Source organism: Lithobates pipiens, unplaced genomic scaffold, assembly GCF_037356315.1.
Source record: "Lithobates pipiens isolate NorthernLeopardFrog02 unplaced genomic scaffold, aLitPip1_a1.2 Scaffold_19, whole genome shotgun sequence".
Lineage (NCBI taxonomy): Eukaryota > Metazoa > Chordata > Amphibia > Anura > Ranidae > Lithobates > Lithobates pipiens.
The window spans coordinates 99,673,101-99,695,416 of record NW_027507764.1 but is presented as its reverse complement, the minus strand read 5'-3'; positions in this window follow the sequence as shown (position 1 = coordinate 99,695,416).

The following is a 22,316-nucleotide window of genomic DNA, read 5'->3' as shown; positions in this document are numbered from 1 at the left end:
GCAGAATTTCCTCACAGGGGAGATCTGCACAGATAATCAGTGCTCTGATTATCAGTGTAGCCCCAACAGTGATGCCAATCAGTGTCCAGCAGTGATGCCAATCAGTGCCCATCTATCAGTGCCCATGAAAATTAGTGCAGCATTTTTAATGCTCATCAGTGCCTGCCCATCAGAGCCAACCATCAGTGCCCATTAGTGCTGCCCATCAGTGCCTATCAGTGCTGCTAATCAGTGCCCATCAGTGCCGCCTATCCGTACTGTCTATCAGAGCCCATAAGTGCCACCTATTTGTGCCCATCAGTGCCCCCCTATCAGTGCCTATCAGTGCCACCTATCAGTGCCCATAAGTTCCGCCATCAGTGCCCATCCGTGCCACCTATCAGTGGCTATCAGTGCCACTTGTCAGTGCTGCATATTAGTGCCTCCTCATCAGTGGCCATCAGTGCAGCCTATCAGTGCAGTCTCATGAGCGCACATCAGTGAAAGAGAAAAATTACTAATTTACAACATTTTATAACATAAGCTAAGAAAAAAACTCAGTGGTGATTAAATATCACCAAAACAAAGCTCTATCTGTCTCACAAAAATAATATAAATGTAGTTTAGGTACAGTGTTGCATGACCGCACAATTGTCATTCAAGGTATGACAGCACTGAAAGCTGAAAATTGCCTGGGCAGACGGGGTGAAAGTGCCCATTATTGAAGCAGTTAAAGTGCTACTCTGGGAAATCTAAAATATTTACACATTTTCTCATGTATTTTCAATGCATGGAAATACATGAGGCATGCCATGCATTTGGTGTTCTAAATCATTCCAGGTGGGCAACATCTATTACCACCTTTAACAGGCCTATCTAACAAGCCTATCTACCCTCTCATTTACTTGGATGCAAAGAGATCTTGCATTATGTTCTTTATTAAAATGTTTCACAATATTGGTTTTCCAATTGGCCCTTGTGGCATAGAAATGATCTTTTAACATTTCCAGAGTGTGGTCTCCATCTCTTTTGGAATACAGAACACAAATAATCAATTTTGCCAAACATTTTATGTTTATGCAACATTTTGCCAATGCGTTCTAAAGATGTTCATATCAAGCCTGCTTGTCCAACCATGATATGAGATCCAAACCAGAGATGGCCAGGTATAGCCATACATTGTATGCTCCATTGCTCCATGTTTAAAGAATAGGCAAGTGTAGGGGGGTCTCTGAACATTAAACTGATTCAAAGGACAGAGACTATTGGCTGAGTGGCTCCAATTTCCATCCTGGTATTTCTCCTTCTTACTGCAAGCCTGGACTGCTTTGTATGCCGATAAAGCTTGCTGAAACAGCGTGTAAATTCGAAACATCCGCCCCTGGGAGTGCCAACAATGGAGGGAGCTCGTCCCAGCTCCTATAATCACTGGCAATGAAAAAAGGACTTTCTGGATCCACACATCTGTGCTGTCCCTATGCTAGGTTTATATATATGGCAACCTCAGCCTGGACTTCAACCAGGCCCTGCCCCCAACGTGTTTCACTCCGCCCCTCTGAGCTTTGCAATTGGGACATGACTAAGCTCCGAGAGGCGGAGTGAAACATGTCGGGGACATGGCCTGGTTGGAGTCCAGGCTGGGGTTGCCATTCATACACCTAGCATAGGGACAGCATGGATGTTTTGATTCATTGCCATTTCTCCTTACCTGCCTGCCATGTTTTCTATGTCTATTGCTGATATATCCTTATTAGCTGAATAGCCCTAAATTGTACGCTCTGAAAATGTAGCAATGTGTGTTCCCCAGTTCTAGAGCTGATATCTCTCTTCCACACTCATTTGAGCCTTAGATGAAGGTTACAGAAAACTATATTTAACAGAAGTTATAGAGTCACCCTGAAATAGAGTAGTGTGATATCATATACACTGTGGGAAAAAGTTTGTGGGCACCTGATCATCACACTTATAGCTTTTTGGACATCTCATTCCAAAATCATAGGTCCCCCTTTGACCTATAACAGTATTATGTTTAAAGTGGTTGTAAACCCTCACATATACCCAGTCAAGTGACTGGCCTCAGGTGATATACAGAGATGAAAAAAAATCCTCCTATATAAGTTGTACCTGTTTATCTACAGATGTTTTTTCACTTACATCCATTCAAAGTGCAAAATTTATACAGGATCTCTCAGCTCTGAAAAGCAGGGGGCGGGGGAGCTGAAGTTACATCAGTGAGTAGCGCCCTGAGAGCTAATTTAAGGGAAAGGACATACCACCTTCACACAGAACACAGGAACAGAGCTGAGGCTGTCAATCACAGGCAGTGCCCTCCCCTGTCACAATTTTTAAATTTTCTCTTCGTGTCAGGAAAACCTGTCAGAAGTGAGTCATGCTTATAGCAGAAGAACGAGTCAGCAGAAAGAAATTACACTTAGTGCTCTGATTTGATGCAAGTACACACTATAGAGGGATATGCTTTTCTCACATGTCATGTCTGAGGTTTACAACCACTTTAACTACAAAGCATAGAAGCATAAGAAGCTTTTTTAAATGGAAATGTGTTGTTATGTTACCTTTATTATAGATATGATATCCCCGCTCTGAACCACATACCAGAGATGATAACAGACACAATAAAAGGTTTAAAAGTTTTTCAAAGCTTTAGTACAGAACACTAATTTGACAAAACTCTCCAATACCATAGCAATTATCATGTTGATCGGCTAACCTGATGGCACATAGCCAATGGGATAATGATTTATCTGCACAAATGGTTCTATGTAGGGATAGAGTGTATAGGATAGAAGGCCATCACATTTTTAGTTTGGCCTCCAATCTGACATACACTTCCAAAAGGCTTTCACTGGTTTAAATGCTCAGACAACAAACAAAGACATGCCATACCTAGCCTACCTACACTATAACTAATAGATAAGTTAGAAGAAATACCCCTAAGAATACACTAACACTTGCATAAGTAATGATGCATTTATAGGTTTCACCAATATGCGCAAGCGATTACTTGATAACTAGCCCTATGGTGTTGTGCAAAAGCTATGGCATATGTAAGTAAGATAACAACAGTCTCAAACAATAATCACAATAGTAGTTAAGGCAATATACTTGATGGCAGTTCAAACAACTATCACATGTTTGAAAACTCACTTATTCAGGGAAGCCTATCCCACACCCACCTAAGAACCCCATCAAATCATTCCCCGCATCTATTACCTTTTGTACCACCACCCCCTCCCTTTAGAATGTAAGCTCTACAAGCAGGGCTCTCCTGTCCCTTCTGTATTGAACTGTATTGTAATTGTGCTGTCCCCCCTCTACATTGTAAAGTGCTGCGTAAACTGTTACCACTATATAAATTGTGTATAATAATAATAATTATTATTATTATAATAATGTTTGAATGCAGATAGCTTGACAAGATAAAATGCAGTTCTTTAGCAAATATGGGCAAAAAGAAAGGTTAGAGCACTTTGTTTCCTATATGTGCCAGGTTTAAAACGAAGGCTTCTACAAATCATATCCCTTTCACAATTGAATGGTTAAAATATCAGCAAATAAAGGCATCTACTGACTGGGAACAATATTATCCCTCATACAAACTACTAGTTTTTTTGGGTTGATCTAAAAAAGACTGACAGCTCAGGTCAGAGCTGTTGGACTAACATCCAATGTCAGTTCAGCGATCTCCCCTGCTGTGCTATTGTGTTCTGACAAGGGGACGCCCCCCAACAGAACACTCTGATTAGCGCTGAGAGTGCTGACTGACTCAGAACCGGTCGGCAGGCCTTTTTATTTCATGACCCTTCAACAGAAGCTGACCAAACGGCTTCTGTGTGACTGGCTGCTGTACACAGGCCCAATGTCGGCCGGTCTCTATTGAGCCAGTCGATGCTGCCGGACATCCGGCCCGCGTGTAGTAGGCTTTACTGTTGTCTCCTGATAGGGAGCTCTGGAAGGGAACTCTGAAAATTAACCTTGAAAACATGTTCAAGTCTGTTATTACCATGTCACTATGAGCAGGGAGCTGAGTTACTATTGCTCAAACCTCAATGTGCTGGGTAGAGAGGACACTGGCCAAAAGGTCTGCACAGACCAGTCATCAATCAGTAAACAGGCCTCTTCAGGTGTTCTCAATGGGAAGTTGCACGTGAACTCTCCTGGCTTGGGGCAGTGACACTAAATGCAAGGCAGCTTGCACCCTTTGTGTTACCTTCAACCAATCATATTGGTGAATTTTGCTTAGCCATGGTCTTTATCAATGCTTCTTCCCATTAGCTTTCAGTTTCAAAACAATGTTTATATCAGCCTTATCATTGTGAAACTGCTGACTATCCTCTTCTGAACTAATCAATATATAATCAATATCATACCTTAAAATGCCTTTAAGTATGCACTCAAATATTTGCAGTAACATGTATATAAATACAGTATGTTACAATTTAATTACAAACAAAATTTACCAGTGGTCAATACACAAAGTCAGCATCGGACAAAGAAAAATGTCCATACACTGCAAACAGCCTCCATTCTTCTTGGAAGGGTTTCCCTAAGATTTTGTACATGAATTTGTGTACACCTAGCCAAAAATGCATTTATGAGGTCAGATACTGATATTGGGCAAGAAGTCCTGGCTCTGGCTCCAATTCATCCCAAAGGTGTTGTTCAATAGGATGGAGGTCAGGACCTTTTGCAGGTTATCCAGGTTCCTTTTGTACACAAGGGCACGGTTATGTGGAACAGAAAAAAAACCTTCTCCAAACTGTTGCCCTGTGGCCTACCTAGAACCTTCAGGGCCCCAGTGCAAGAAACCTTGAAGGGCCCCCCGATCCCAAGCTGGGGCCCTTCCCTCTAAACTCTGTGGCGAAATACCAGGGCCCGATTGCAGGTGAGACCTTTGTGACCCTGGTAGTTCCGCCACTTGTGTCAGTAGTTTTTTATTTTGGTTATTTTATTATTTTTTTTACCTTTTTTTATTTTCATTGTTTTTGTTTACAATATAATTTTTTTTACTATATTTTAAGAGCCCGTTGGGGGCTTTGGTGAAATGTCAGGTGTCTAAAAATACCTCTTTTGTTCCACCATTGAGACAGAGGAAGGAGATTAAAGTGATTGTAAAGTCTCGTTTTTTTTTCCCTAAAAAAATAATAAACATGTTATGCTTACCTGCTCTGTTGCAGTGGATTTTCACAGAGCAGCTCGGTCCCTCTTCTGTGATCCTGGCCTCCCTACCTGTTCAGTGCTCCCACAGCAAGTAGCTTGCTAAGGGGGCACCCGAGCCAAGTCACAGCTCCCTGTTTGCATTCAGACAAAGAGCATGATCTGGCCCTGCCCCTCTCTTGCCTGGTTGGCTAGCTGACTTTGATTGATGGCAGCAGGAGCCAGTGACGCCGCTGCTGTGTCTCAGCCAATCAGGGAGGGAGAATCTCAGATGGCTAAGACAGTGGACATTGCTGGACAGAGAGGGACCTTAGGTAAGTATTAGAGGGGTTGAGGGGGGCTGCTGCACACAGAAGGCTTTTTATCTTAATGCATAGAATGCATTAAGATAAAAAAACCTTCTGACTTTACAACCCCTTTGAGGACATAGCACTCAATCTCCATCTCTGCAGCCTCAGCTGCACTGAATGAATAGACAGGAATAGCTCTGTACAGAGTTTCCAGTTCATTCACAAACTAAAACATAATACTAGGTTTACTATGTTTCAGGTATGAATGGACAGAGTTGTTATGGGTAAGTTTATGTACAGCATTTTTCAAGGTGCTTTGTTTTGTCTCTATGCTCTGTCCTCAGACATTGGATTGGTTAAATGTTATACTGATGTGTAGGGATGAGCTTCGTGTTCGAGTCGAACGTACGTTCGACTCGAACATTGGCTGTTCGGCCGTTCGGCGAATTCCGAACGTTTGGGCCGTTCGCATCAAAATTCGAGTGACGCGCGCGCGGACCACAATGCACTGCGGTGGCGCAGTGCATTGCTGCCCCATGATTGGCCAAGCATGCACTGTGACCCCGCATGCTTGGCCAATCGCAGCGCCGGCAGCGAGGAGAGCCATGATTGGCCACAGGCATCCTGCTTGTGGCCAATCATAGCTCAGGCTGTGTAGTGCACGCCCCACACTATATAAGGCCGCCTTTGAGGCGGCCTCGTGTAGTGTATTACTTAGCATCTGAAGCAGTGGGTGTTCTGTGTACCTTCAACACAGTACACACCAATCGTTTTTGGCTGATTTCCTATCTTGCTGCTGTGTAGTGGTTGTTGTCTGTGCCCTGACTGCAGTATACACCACTATATTCACCTCACCTATATAGCTAGTGATCTAGCTTTAACCACTTAACAACTGCCCATTGCCGATTAACGGGTTCAGGGGGGTTGTTTAACTCTGAGAGGCCGTTAATTAACGGCCTCCCAGAATTCTGCTCTCGCGTGCCCCGAGGTGTGCGCACTCGAGAGCATCCGTGACCGCCGGGTCGCATCACGGATCACGGTAAACGGCCGCTCATAGCGGCCGTTTACCACGTGATTGCTCCGTCAAATGACGGAGTGATCACTTGGAAACAAACCGGCTTCATGTTATGACGCCTGTTCCTCCCTCCCCTCTCTGTACAGATCGGTACAGCGGAGGGGAAAGAGATCGGTGTCAGCAGCGATGTGGGCTGCATCTGCAGTGCCCACATCGCTGCTCACCGAATTTAACCCCTCAATTCCCTGCCAATACTCTGCAATACCAGTGCATACTCTGCAGTACCCTGCCATTACTCTGCCGTACCCCGCCATTACTCTGCAGTGCAGTACCCTGCCATTACTCTGCAGTGCAGTACCCTGCCATTACTCTGCAGTACCCCCCATTACTCTGCAGTAAACCCCATTACTCTGCAGTACCCCCCAATACTCTGCAGTACCCGCCATTACTCTGCAGTACCCGCCATTACTCTGCAGTACCCTGCCATTACTCTGCAGTGCAGTACCCTGCCATTACTCTGCAGTACCCGCCATTACTCTGCAGTACCCCCAATACTCTGCAGTACCCTGCCATTACTCTGTAGTACCCCCCAATACTCTGCAGTACCCTGCTATTACTCTGTAGTACCCCGCCAATACCCCGCCAATACTCTGTAATACCCTGCCATAAATTGCCATACCCAGCCATACTCAGAGATACCCAGCCATACTCGGTGATACCCTGAAATACCCAGCCATAGACGCCCCCCACCCCTCACCGCCCTCCGGTGCTTCTACCAACTCGCCAGTACGATCAAAGCCAGAATCTTATTTTTATTTTTTATTTCAGGCTTCCCAGCCTAGAGGTGAGATGTGGGGTCATATTGACCCCCCAGATTTCACTGTAAAGAGGACCTGTCACCCCATATTCCTATTACAAGGGATGTTTACATTTCTTGTAATAGGAATAAAAGTGATGAAAAATATATTTTTGGGGAAAAAAATGTCAAACTAACATAAATAAAGTAAAATGAACAATAAAAAAATAAAATAAAAATTAAAGCGCCCATGTCCCCATGTGCTCGCATGTGCCACACATGTGAGGTATCGCCGAGAATGTTAGAGCGAGAGCAATAATTCTAGTGCTAGACCTCCTCTGCAACTCAAAACGTAACCAGTAAAAAAAAAATTAAAGCGTCGCCTATGGGGATTTTTTAAGTAGCGACGTTTTGGGCCATTCCACGGGCATGTGCAATTTTGAAGAGTGACATGTTTGGTATCTATTTACTCAGCATAACTTCATCTTTCACTTTATGCAAACATTGGGCTAACAAGTGGTTAATAATAGAGCTTGCAGTCAGTAGTGTTAGGAGATAGTGCGTGCTGTCTGCGTGTTCTGTACCCAGTACATACCGCTATAATATAGGGCAGGCCCCTACTTTCAAACATCCAACTTACAAACATCTCCTACTTGCAAACGCAAGGAGACAGCAGCAAGTGAGATGAAAAAAGATGGACGACAAAACAAATTATACAGGGGTGATAACCCTTCCCTATGTTTTCCAAAAAGCTTAAAGATAGTTTTTTTGACTGGAGCTACACTTTAAAAATGTACCGGTTGAAAATGACAAACAGATTCAACTTAACACAACAAACCTACACAGTCCCTGTCTTGTTTGCACCGCCTGTATACTGCTGTTCTGAGTATATAGGGCCTGGGGGCCACACGCATTTCCTTTTTTTAATATGGGTACGGGGTTCCCCTTAATATGCGTACAAGACCCAAATAGGCTGGTAATGGGCAGGGAGGGCTACCCATGCCATGTTTCTCAATGATTTTCAACCATATTGCAGGAACCAGATATAACATTAAAACCACAAGCAGTTTTAAATGGTGTTATTTCCGTTTAATGTCATTTTGTGCAGGGACTGTTCTAAACACGGGAAACACGTGGCACTTCACAGGCATACTACAGACACCCCCCAGGCACCATATTTAAAGGAATATTTCACTTTTTTTTTTTCACTTTAATCGTCATTAACCACTTTCAGACCGGACCATTTTGCTGGTAAATGACCAGAGGTCTTTTTACACTTTGGCACTGCGCTGCTTTAACTGGTAATTGCGCGGTCATGCAATGTTGTACCCAAACAAAATTTGCGTCCTTTTCTTCCCACAAATAGAGCTTTCTTTTGATGGTATTTGATTGCCTCTGCGATTTTTATTTTTTGCGATATAAACGTAAAAAGACCGCAAATTTTGAAAAAAAATGATATTTTCTACTTTTTGTTATTAGAAAAATCCAATAAACTCAATTTTAGTCATACATTTAGGCCAAAATGTATTCAGCCACATGTCTTTGGTAAAAAAAAAGTCAATAATTGTATATTTATTGGTTTGCGCAAAAGTTGTCACATCTACAAACTAAGGTACGTTTTCTGGAATTTACGCAGCTTTTAGTTTACGACTGCCTATCTCATTTCTTGAGGTGCTAAAATGGCAGGGCAGTACAAAACCCCCCCAAATGACCCCATTTTGGAAAGTAGACCCCCTAAGGAAATTGATAAGAGGCATGTTGAGCCCATTGAATATTTTATTTTTTTGCCTCAAGCGATTGAATAATGACAAAAAAAAAATTTTTTTTTTTTTTTTACACAAAGTTGTCACTAAATGATATATTGCTCACACATGCTATGGGCGTATGTGAAATGACACCCCAAAATAAATTCTGCTGCTTCTCCTGAGTACGGGGATACCACATATGTGGGACTTTTTGGGAGCCTAGCCGCGTACGGGGCCCCGAAAACCAAGCACCGCCTTCAGGCTTTCTAAGGGCGTAAATTTTTGAGTTCACTTCTCACTACCTATTACAGTTTTGAAGGCCATAAAATGCCAAGATGGCACAAAACCCCCACAAATGACCCCATTTTAGAAAGTAGACACCCCAAGCTATTTGCTGAGAGGCATGTTGAGTCCATGGAATATTTTATATTTTGCCACAAGTTGCGGGAAAATTACAAACTTTTTTTTTTTTTTTTTCACAAAGTTGTCACTAAATGATATATTGCTCACGCATGCCATGGGCATATGTGAAATGACACCCCAAAATAAATTCTGCTGCTTCTCCTGAGTACGGGGATACCACATATGTGGGACTTTTTGGGAGCCTAGCCGCGTACGGGGCCCCGAAAACCAAGCACCGCCTTCAGGCTTTCTAAGGGCGTTACAGTTTTGAAGGCCATAAAATGCCAAGATGGCACAAACCCCCCCCAAATGACCCCATTTTGGAAAGTAGACACCCCTAAATTTAGGGGTACACTAGTGAGACTAGGTAATAAATGGCGGGTGCCCTGAAACTATAAAAAAAATAACTAACCAACCAGCGTCACCTGTAACAGTTATATGGTGATCACTGGTGAAAGGGTTAACTAGGGGCAATCAGGGGGCTTTATGCGGTAGTATATGGGGGTCCCTGGCGCTATAAAAAGCTGCAGCGAACCTAAATACCTACCTGCCTAACTAGCGTCACCTGTGACACTAATACAGCGATCAGAAAAACGATCGCTTATTAGGCTGGGTTCACACTGGAGCGATGCGGGAACGCCACGAATGCGCGGCGGGTTCCCGCATCGCATGCCTCCCGGCGGCAGTTCACACTGCCCTATGCGAACTGCTGGGAGTGTCAGTGAAATGTTACTGACACCCCCAGATCAGTTCGCATATCGCAGTGCGATCTGCAAACTCGGATCGCATGGTGTGAACACCCATGCGATCCGATTCTGCTGCGGGCCAAAAAAAGGGTCCCGTGCGAATTTGCGGCGGGTGTGGCGGGTGCGGCGGGTGCGGCGAATGGCTGAACTCGAATCACACAGAGATCGGATGTGATTTGCACTGCAGTGCGGTGCGAATCACATCCGTTCTCATAAACCGCTGCAATGTGAACCCAGCCTTAGTGACACTGGCGACGGGGGGTGATCACGGGGTTAAACCTTTATTGGGGGGTTAGGGGGGTACATTAGAACTAAAGGGGGCTAACTCTAACTGCCCTAACAGTTATTACAGTCACAAATGACACCAATGCAAAAAAAAAAAAATGACATTGGTGTCACTGTGACTGGGGGGCAGGGGTAATTGGGGGGGTGATCGGGGGGTAAAGGGGGGGTGTGAGTGTGCCTGGCATGTTCTACTGTGTGTGTAGAGTGTTGGTGCAACTCACCGATCCGCTCTCCTCCGTGTCGGAACGGAAAATACCGACACGGAGGAGAGAATACATCACTTCCTCTCCTGTGTTTACATTACAGGAGAGGAAGTGATGTCACGGGGGATTTCTATTCGTCGGGAGCGATCGCGAGGGGGTGGCCATGAATGAATGGCCGCCCCCTCGTCCCGATCGGGCCCCCGACCCGCGGGAGGCAAGGGACGTACATGTAAGCCCTTATGCCTGCCCGTGCCATTCTGCCGACGTACATCGGCGTGCGGCGGTCGGCAACTGGTTAAAATCAGTGCTCCCGCCAAAACGGCAGTTTTTAAAACTTTTTTTTGCAGTGACCCATGTCCCCTGAGGCAGGAGGCAGGTCCCCAAACCCTTTTTAGGACACTATCTTGCATATTAGCCTTTAAAATTAGCACTTTCCAATTCGAACGTTCGAGTCCCATAGACTTCAATGGGGTTCTAACGTTCGTACCGAACGCGGGGGTCGTTCGTAAGTTCTGGTGCGAACCGAACCGGGGGGTGTTCGGCTCATCCCTACTGATGTGTTGATCTGCAGTGTGCTTGAGTACTATATAACTGATTTCACATCCTTGAGGGATGGGTTGCTGCCCCTGAGTGCGGGTCTCTCACCCTATGATGCTGCCTCATTTTTCAGATGTCTCAGTTTAGGTCGTTTTGATCTCCTGGAACGTCAGGGGCCTGAACTCAGCTGTTAAGCGATCCCTGGTGTTCCGCTTCCTTCAAAAACACAATCCACAAATCTGCGTTTTACAGGAGACGCATCTACAAACCCCTAAAACTATCTGCCTAAAAAAAGCGTGGGTGGGCCTACACTACCACACTACATTCTCCGCATATGCCTGTGGGGTCAGATTCCTAGTGAGGAAAACCCTGCCGTTTTGACTCATTGAGGTGAAAACAGATCCAGATGGTAGATATGTGGTCATTCACACCCATATCTATGACAAAACAGTAGTATTGGTGGTTGTATATGTTCCTCCTCCCGCCTCGGTCCAGGTTCTACACCATATTATGCAACTAGTGGTTCAATTAGACAGTGACCTGATTTATTTTATGGGGGATTTCAATATGGTCCCGTGTGCGGCCCTTGATAAGTTGCACTCCTCGGCCCATGACCTTCCTGACCTCCAACTGTGGGTGGATACTTATGCCCTTACGGGTGTCTGGAGGCATATGCACCCGAGCACGAGAGAGTTCACTTGTCATTCAGCTACTCATAAGACCCTATCTAGGATAGACCTAGTCTTTGCGTCCAGAACTGCATTAAGGTATGTCCAGGACATGTCTATGCTTCTCAGGGGCATCTCAGATCATGCCTTGATATGCCTCTCCCTTGCTCTGACTTTTCCCCCTGAGTCTAGATTGTAGAGACTGTCCAGATTTTGGATAAAAAAAGGCTAATGTTGACACAGAGCATACACAGATCGAATAGCACCAGTTTCCGATGATGCAGGCAAAATTTGAGCTATGGGTGACCCTGTCAACGCCCGTCAATGCCCTTCTACTCCAACATCCATCAACCTGAAAATCTGTGCGGAAAACTCATCCAATCAAATGCAGATACTGTACAGGTATTCCCACAGTCGGCCATGGGAGATTTTTCCATCCATGCTGTTTAGCTTGGATTGGGGAAACAATAGATATTCTGCCTGTGGCCAGAAATCTTACAGGGTATGGAAAGCTTAACTTCACTTCTTTAATTTGAACCCCTCAATAAATTGAAATCAAAGGTGGAAAACATATACAGCCCCATAAAAAGCTCAATTTATTCAATGGAATAATTGCATACTAATCAGTGACTGATTACTGACAGTGGTGTGCGATAAGTTTATACTGTGATCAGTATGCTACCTTATTGTAGGCTTTTCATAGAGTTGAAATGGTTGGAAAATAATCTATAACTCCAAGCACACATAAAAAATCATTTGCAAATCAAAACAGCCATTCGGGAATATGAAAATATGGATTGTGATATGCCAAGTTAATGACTTAACATACTATTTACTAAATTTCCAAAAAAGGTAAATATTTTAGCTTCTCCTTGCTCTCCTATGTAGTCACCCAGAGTCGTTCCAAAATAGTTATTTCTGTTTTCATTTTTTACAACATGTCATCCTGGGCTGGAAAAACAGAGAACAGTGTGTATATGGAAAAAAGACAATTTCTTCCAAATATACTACATGAATTTCCATATGAGCATCTTTTTGAGAAACGATTGATCATTTTGTATCTGGTTTTTGGAAAACTGACCACACATATACAATCTATGTACTGTATAGTGCAAGGGACAATAAACTGTATAGTGCAAGGGACTTCCTGATTAAAAACAAACTTGGTCTGCGAGTGTTTTAGACAAGACAAGCAAGATTTTTTTTATATAAATTTTTACTTGATAAACGAGAAAAGGTTGTAGGATCACATCCCATTTTAGTCAATGAAATTAGTAATTAGCACTACTGAAGCCGCTCTGACTTAAGAAAAGTTTCCTGTACTACTTCAAGGCAACTTCTATCAGACTTGTGCCCATAGATTTTAAGGAGGGTTTGTGAAAAAATAAAAAAAAACACTTATACTCAAAAAAGCTCGAAGGAGCTTGAAGAAGCTCAATAAAAAGGTGCACAAGAGCACAAAAAAGCACACGCTTCTTCAGGCTGGGTTCACACTGATGCATTGTTAGACATTGCATGCGATTTGCACCGCACTGCTGTGCAGATCACATGCGATGTCTGTGTGATGCAAATTCAGACATACATATTCACACTGGGTGTACATACTCATGCAAACCAATTCCTGTGAGTTCTATGCGATGTGGGAACCAGCACTGGAATTGGGCTGGTTCCCGCATTGTGCTGGTGTGAACCGGCACTCAAGCTGAAATAAAAGCTGAAATGCCTGTAAAAGCAGCTTTTTTTGAGCTGCATTGTGCATGAGCCCTAAGTCTGCACCTCATCTTAACTGATGTGATTTGGATCCGACATTACAGGAAGATTACCCAGGCATTCCCTCAAGTTGCCTTGAAGTGACATTGCTATAACCTTTTAAATGGACTTTAGACTAAAGGACTTATGAATAAATAGTTGTGGAACGAATCATCCGAGTTTCCATTATTTCTTATGGGGAAATTTGCTTTGATATATACGAGTGCTTTGTATTACAAGCATGTTTCCCGGAACAAGTTATGCTCGCAATCCAAGGTTTTACTGTAGATCTAAAGGAGATTGTATACTCCAACATCAGACACGAGGTAATGTCAGGGGCACTGGACGACGTAGTTCTATTACGAAACGCATAGGGTGGATTGACGCGCTGACGTCACCTCGTGTCTGTTGTTCGAGTATCCAGGAAGGACAAGTCTGTCTGTGTGTGTGCTGGCTGGTGCACCAGACTTAAGGCTTTCTTTTTTTTTAAATCAAATAAGTTTTTATTGTAAAACACTTATGGTACAAACCAAACATAGGAGTAAAGTACAGTCTTACAGTAGCATTGGTTTTTACATCCAAAAGTATACAGGAAATATAAAAATACAAATAGGTTCGGTTTGAAGACTGTTGAGACATGGAAAATAACAATAAAACCGACAAATAAAGAAAAAAGGAGGTAAGAAGAAGGAGCCAAAAGTAAAAACAAAAGTAACGTTCTCTCATAGACCACTCCGCATCAGGAAACAGCCACATAGGTACCTTAAATATATACTACGGCCCACAGCCCATCACACAGTCCCACTGGTGTCTCCCTATACCCCGTACAATTACCGGATAAGGGAGAGACATAGAATTAGACCCATCCTGGAAACATGACCATTTAGGTACCTCCATATACCGGTCCTAGGACCTTCAGTCAACCCTGTAAAAGTCTGTCCTGTATAAGTTGGTGGGGAGCTAGTCCCGGGACCTCAAGCCAACCCCCCCACATGGCATTAAATTTGTGCGGTGCGTTTCTGTGTTGGTATGTTATCTTTTCTCTGATCAGCATCTGGTTCACCTGTTCTATCCATTGCTGCCTGGTGGGAACCCTGTGGGTCATCCACAATCTCGCTATCAATTTTCTAGCTACATATAGTAACCTGATAATGGCTGTATGGGCCGAGGGCGTCAATGATTCCTCATCCAGGGCCCCCAACAGGCAGACCAACGGACACCGTGGAATACCAACAGAGAACACTGAGGATATAGTGTCAAAAATTCCCGCCCAATATCGTTTTAGTTTCGGGCACCTCCAGAACATATGCATAAGATCCCCATGGTCCCGCATACATTTAGGGCAAAGGGGAGACCCTCTAACACCCCAACTGTGCAGTTTAACCGGAGTTCTATAGGTCCTATGTAGTAAATATAGGTGGGAGAGCCTATGGGAGGCCGATACCGACACCAACGGAGCGGAGGACAAGCAAAGGTTCCAGGTCTCCGCGTCCACGGGCCCCAGGTCCGCCTCCCATCTCTGCCGACATGGAAGACGTGCCGGGTCCTGCACCGCATCAAGAAGCATAGCATACCCCCTAGAGATCATGCCTTTACGGTCAATCTGCATAAATATCCCCTGCACCACAGGACGGTCTGTTAGGGAGAGCTGCACACTCCGTGCCTGTGTCTGTAGCGCATGACGTAACTGTAAATATTTAAAAAAATCCCTACGTGGGATATCAAACTCAGCTTGTATTTCCATAAAGGACTTCAGTACCCGTCCACTATACAGTTGCGAGAGATACTGAAGACCACTCCTACTCCAGTTACCAAAACCCTTGAGCTTAAAAAGTTCACCATAATTAGCATTCCGCCAAATAGGGGTGAGGGCAAGGAAGCCACGTATTCGTAGCAGTTTTTTAACATGAGACCACAGGGTATTCAGCAGTATAACAGTCGGGGAACCCCTGTCCATATGAGGGAAGCCTGCCTCCAATCTAGACAATGCTGTGTCCGAGGCGACCGTGTCAGCCAGTATCCTTCGGATCGGGTCCAATGGGTCATCCAACCCCCACCCACCCAGGTGCTGGAGCTGCGAAGCTAAAAAATACATCCTAGCGTGTGGAAGTGCCAACCCCCCTTCGTCCTTATTATATTGCAAGGTAAGTAAACTAAGTCTGGCCGTCTTTCTACACCATATTAATTCCCTAAACTGAGAGTCAATTTTATCGAACCAACGTTTCGGGATCCAGGTCGGGGAGTTATGACAAATATAGAGCAACTGCGGGGCCCACACCATTTTAATGAGGTTTACCCTGCCCACCACCGATAACGGTAGTTTACACCAGATCTTACATTTATCCCTGAACTTAAGTAACAATGGCATAAGATTCAGTTTGGCATATTCCGTCACCTCGGGGGATATCTGCACCCCCAGATACTTAAAGGATGTAACCGTCTGGATCATGCTTGCACAAGGGGGTAAGGGAGCCGTTAGAGGGGACAAGGGCATCAGTACAGATTTGTCCCAGTTAATCTTAAAACCTGACAATGTACCAAATAGGGTAATCAGGTTCATGGTGGCCGTAAGGGAGCCCTGGGTGTCCCCCAGGTATATAAGCGTGTCATCAGCGTATAGCGATACCACATCCATTCCAGTGGGCCTGCAGAAACCCACAATATCCGGAGCCGATCTCATTCTGGCTGCAAGTGGTTCAAGCGCCATGGCAAAGAGCAGGGGTGACAAAGGGCACCCCTGTCTCGTGCCTCTATACAGCACGAATGGGTCGGAGAGCTCCGCATTAGCTCTGATTCTAGCCGTAGGCTTGGCATATAACAGTCGGACCCAGCTAATAAATGTACTGCCCAGCCCCATCCGCTCCATCACTTTCCACAGATAAGGCCACTCAACACTATCAAAGGCCTTAGCCGCGTCCAGCGAGAGGATGGCCTGATTACCGGGGTTATCCACAGGGACCTGTAGGTTTAAGAATAAACGGCGAATATTTAGGGCAGTGGAACGTGAGGGAATAAATCCTGATTGATCCCTATGGATCAGTTTGTGTATTACCAGAGATAATCTCGTTGCCAAGACCCGAGCCAATAGTTTAACGTCTGTCGTGAGCAAGGAGATGGGCCTATATGCGTCCGGTGATGTTGCTACCTTACCCGGTTTCAGAAGTACAATTATGATTGCTTCATTCATAGAAGCAGGTAGGACCCCCGTCTCTAAGGCGTTGTTAAACACTTTCAAAAGGGTTGGCAAAAGAACCCCGGCATAACGCTTGTATACTTCGGATGGGAGACCATCCGCCCCCGGAGCTTTGTTATTATGAGAGTGTTCCAGTGCAGAAGCCAATTCCTCCTCCGTTAAGGGGGCGTTCAACAGCTCTCCGTCCGACGTAGACAGGCATGGAATATCACAACCATTTAAAAAGTCCACAATCTCCCCATCACCGGGCTGCACCTTAGAGGAGTACAGGTCTGCATAAAAGGATCGAAATACCCGCAAGATCCCAGGGGTGTCCGAATGGGTCACTCCCTGCGAATCGCACAGTGAGTGAGTCATAGGCGCGGAACCCTGGGCCCTCGCCAGCAGAGCCAGCATATGGCCCGTCGATTCCCCCCTCCTCAAAGTGTGTTTGTTGTAGGAAAAACCTTTTATTTTCTGCCAGTTGTAAAGTTACCTGTCTAGACATAGATTGCGCCCCCAACCAAGCCCTCTTAGTGTCCTCCGAGGGGTTGTCAACATAGGCCTGCTCCGACTCTCTAAGTGCTCTACCGACCTCCGACTTAAGGCTTTCTTACCGCAACGTTTTTGTAAGTGCAACATTATGTTTTATTTGCCCCAATAAATTGAAGGTTTTACACTATTTGGAGCCTCTATATCTTTTCATGTTATGTATACACATCCATGAGTCTTGGTCTAAATGAGATGATTGAAGAGTGCTGAGCTTACCTATTGCGCTGTGGAGATTATGCCATCCTTATTAGGGGTCAGGAGATCAGCAGGATTGCCTGAGGTGTCCAGGAGATTGTATCATCACTACAGGCTTTCTATGATCCTCTGTAATGGGGGGTCATGGGCTTCTGGTAAGAAGTAACTCTTTGGGTAGCGGTGCTGGATTTAACACAGTTCACATCGGAATTTGAAGTTTTATTTCATTCATGGATGGACTTCACCTTATAATATACAATTTTTTGTTTTGCACGGGTGTATGCTATACACATTTAGACTCTATTTATTATTGGACTTTATCTAAAAGATTTTTTTTGTTTCTACACTATATATCTTACATTTTTTCATTTATATTTCTGTGGGAATATATACATTTATTGTTTGATGATTCACAAGACTATGTGCGTATGATTTGTTTTGCATATGTTTGGTGTAGGCACAGTCAATTGGGATTCAGCCTCCCCTCTTTTGTCTTTGATTCATGCTGATTTTGGTTAACTCCATGGTCGGTGTGATTCTGGCATATAGTTGAGGTTATTTATATATTCATATTTCACTGGTTTAGCACGATTCAAATTTCCCTTATTCTTGTTACTGTAGTAATGCTATGCAGGAGAATTGCAGCTTCCATTGGTTCTACATAGAGAGCCCTTTTTAAATTGTAAGTGCACTTTATCGAGTGCACCACCTATACCGTAGCACAGTTTCTTTTCCAGTTTTTCTGTTAGGGCTAAAATAGTTGCCATCCTTCTGAATCACTCATTGACTGGCTGTCCTGTTGCCCTCTGGCTTTCATATTTTGAGACACTGAACTGGAACAGGAGAGGAAAAAATCAGAAAAAATAAAAGGTGTTATCTTCTTGCTTGTCTTGAATCAGAGATTCAAAGCATTTAATCAGGAGGGTCAGTATGACCCAGCCAACATATGCTGCTTGCTATTTGCCAAGACAGGAGGTAAGAGGATGTGGACAGCTTTAAGAAAATCTTCTGGTCCATAAGGTCCATAAGTGTTATGTTCATACTTGTTTCAAGTCAGTGGTTCAAAGTATTGAAGCAGGATCATCAGAGTGGAGGTTAGCAATAGTGGCCTCTATGGTTCTCTCATGCCAGGTTTCCATTAACGTATAACTAAAGGCAAAACTTTTTGTTTTGTTTTGCTTAGAGAGAAGAGGGATTGGAACACCTGTCAGTTTTTATTGCCCTTTGTACTCCTGTTAAGGATATTCACCTTCTCTATCTGTCCTGTTTACCATAATCATTGAAATTGAAAGTAAAAGAAAGCCCTAAATGTTGGGTTGTCCCCAGAAAAGTAATAGAGGGCAAATCTTCCAATGGGACACTAGTTCTGGTGACTTGGCGATCCCCAAGTGATTTCCTCTCACTTCCTGTTTGGCTATGGGTTAGAAAGTGAAGGGAATTCTCTGAAATGGGACACAGAGGGCGAAAAACAAAAACTGACAGGGATTTTAACCCCTCTTGCTCTATCCAAAATTTAAAAAAAAAGTTTTGCCTACTTTAACAAAAGTTGAGATGAGATATCTGCCACACAGGGGGTGCATTGTTTTCAGTAAGGCTGTAATAACCCTACAACGCAGAAATCAGTACCTGCATATGTTATGGGAACTATGGCTTCTTAACATCTTCCTAATTATTTACAAATAATACACAGAAATAATAACACCTAAGCTTGTCAATATCAAGTACTGTAGATCTCATTTACATATTCTTTAAAAAAAGTTAATACATTACTTTTAACATTACATTTGGTGAAAGGACGTAGGTTTGATCCTCTACCAGTCCTTTATTGCTGACCTTGAACCTGGCAGAGAGCTTTTCTCATAGCGAGAAATGAGCATGTATTGCTACAAGGTACTGAGTATGATTATTGTTATGCAATCAGGCTGCAAAAAAAGAAGAGGATTTGTTAGTTTTTTTTTAATAGAAATATATATATTTTTTTATATAATAATGTGTTATTGCTTTAGCTTGATACCAGGTTGCCTTGTGGTGGCAGTGCGCTAGAGATCCACATTGCTACCCTCACACAGAGCGCTCACACTCCGAGTGTCCCTATTAGAAGATTTCTCCTTTTTTCCTATTCTGATGGCCACTGTAACATTGTCACTATCACAATGGTAACAATAACAAATATAGGTTACGTAGCTCAGCAAGGACACCAATAGTAACACCAACCTGGCAGGGGTTTTAACACCTTTGTACTCAATCCATCTGTTCAATGAAGTTTTGTTTGCAGATCTACCTTAAATATGTTTTTCATTTTCAGTCTGCTATTTTGTTTTTCCATACAACTCTCAAATACCATCACTAGCTTCAAGAAAACACCCAATGGTGGAGTTTAGTTGGAAACCTGTGACCTATTAAATTGGAAAACTTGCTACTCAGTCCAACCTTCCACCACGTTTTAGAAGATTAATTATTTACAAGATGGCTATTAGTAAATGTTTTCCATTTTAAATACTCATTAAAATTGACCCTCTGTTAAATCCACCTTGCTGCTAAGTATTTCATAACATAGGTCATGTTAATGGTTCTTGGCATATGCTGTACTATTACTTACAGGAAGGATGTATTTATAAATACATTATTAAACAGTAACTACACAGACTTGTATTACCGTATAGTGTGAACGGCTAAAGAATTCAATTTAAATTAGCTCTGTAGCTCCGGGAAATAGATGGCATTTTAGCTGCACAGAAGATGCAGAAAGTCTGCTGACATGCATGTGTTTAAACCATGTCAAACAAATTCATCTCCAGCAGGGCTTCTATGGCGTGGATGGGAATGGTGATACCGTACCATGCTGGATATAGAATATTGTCAGGATACAGCCAAAAGAAAACAAGGTTGGATAATATTTTTTTTTGGCTATTACCATAAACATTTTTTTTAGTGATCCAGGGAAAGGTTAATTCAAAATTGGTAATAACTTTTAACTTGTATCCCAGGAGCACATGATCATAAAAGTGTTTTTAAGCACGGTGCCTCAAAGACCAGTTGTCTGACAGCAAACATGCTATTCTTTTAGAAATCATGGGGAATTATTCATATTTGTGTCCTTTTATGGTGAAAATGGTTCTGGCATGTGTAGAGTACTGGAGTTTAGACTCAGAACAACATCTGAGAACATTACTTAGTACATTATTAATTATTTTCAGATATATAACTCATAACTGGATACTATATTAAAGAGGAACTGCGGTGTGCTCACATAATTTGTAATAAAAACATCTTTGCCATTCTGAAGCTTCCCTCCAACCACTTTGCATATTATTTTATATATACTGCGATTCTGTACTTGCCAAATATGCTGCAGAAATCTCCTTCCACTCAGTCTGGCTGCAACCATTTTAACTGTGGGCAGCTGAAGCTGCTGCCTGTTCACTTCCTGGATTTACAAAGACACACAAAGGCACACATCAAGCTCTGCATCTCTCATTGGCCCTCTTATGACTCACCCCCCCCCCCCCTCCCTTCCTGGCAAACTCTCAGGAGAGTGAGATAGAGAACTGTGCATGATGTCATAAGCCTAGGCTTTTTACCAGACAAGAAATAGGAAGTGGGCTGTATAAGGTATATACTGGCAGAACAAAAATATTTTACTATCCAAAGTTAAAACCACAAGGGCAGACGATTTAAGAGATGGGAAGATGAAAAAATGACTGAAGTTCTGCTTTAACCACTTCCCTACACTCCCATTGTCATATGATGTCCGCAGGAACACTCTGTCTCTTGCAGCATCACTCGGGAGCCAATGCATGTGCCCGGCGGCTGCGACGTCCGCCGGGCACCCGCGATTGTTGGTTTCAGAACAGGAACATGGATCTGTGTGTGTAAACACACAGATCCACCTCCTGTCAGGGGAGAGGAGACAGATCATGTGTTCCTAGTATATGGGAACACCGATCGGTCTCCTCCCCTATTCAGTCCCCTCCCCTCACAGTTAGAATCACTCCCTAGATAACACAGTTAACCCCTTGATCACCCCCTAGTGTTAACTCCTTGCCTGCCAGTGACATTTATACAGTAATTAGTGCATATTTTTAGCATATATAAGTGTCACTGGTCCCAAAATAGTGTAAAAAGTGTCTTATTTGTCCGCGCAATGTCGCAGTCACAATAAAAATTGCAGATTGTCCACCATTACTAGTAAAAAATAATAATAATAATAACAATAATAAAAATGCCATACATCTATCCCATATTTTGTAGACATTATTATTTTTGCGCAAATCAATCAATATACGCGTATTGCAATTTTTTTACCAAAAATATGTAGAAGAATACATATCACCCTAAACTGAGGAAAAAATTGTTTTTTGTTTTTTTAAATGGGATATTTATTATAGTAAAAAGTAAAAAATATTGTGTTTTTTTTTTTCAAAATTGCCGCTCTTTTTTTGTTTATAGCGCAAAAAATTAAAACCACAGAGGTGATCAAATACCACCAAAAGAAAGCTCTATTTGTGGGGAAAAAGTGATACAAATTTCATTTGGGTACAGTGTTGCATGACCGCAATTGTCATTCAAATTGTTACAGTGCTGAAGGCTAAAAATTGGCCTGGGCAGGAAGGGGGTGAAATGCCCTGTATTGAAGTTGTTAAGGACATTTAAAAATTAGTATTACCAAAATCCTACTTGAGTTAATTAGATAATGGGCAGCAGGCAACCCCTTCCATCCATTTTCCTAGATTGAGTGGTAAATCTCTTTTGATCTGTAAGGTACAGCAATGAAATCAAATGGACATTAAATCTTTATCACACCTGA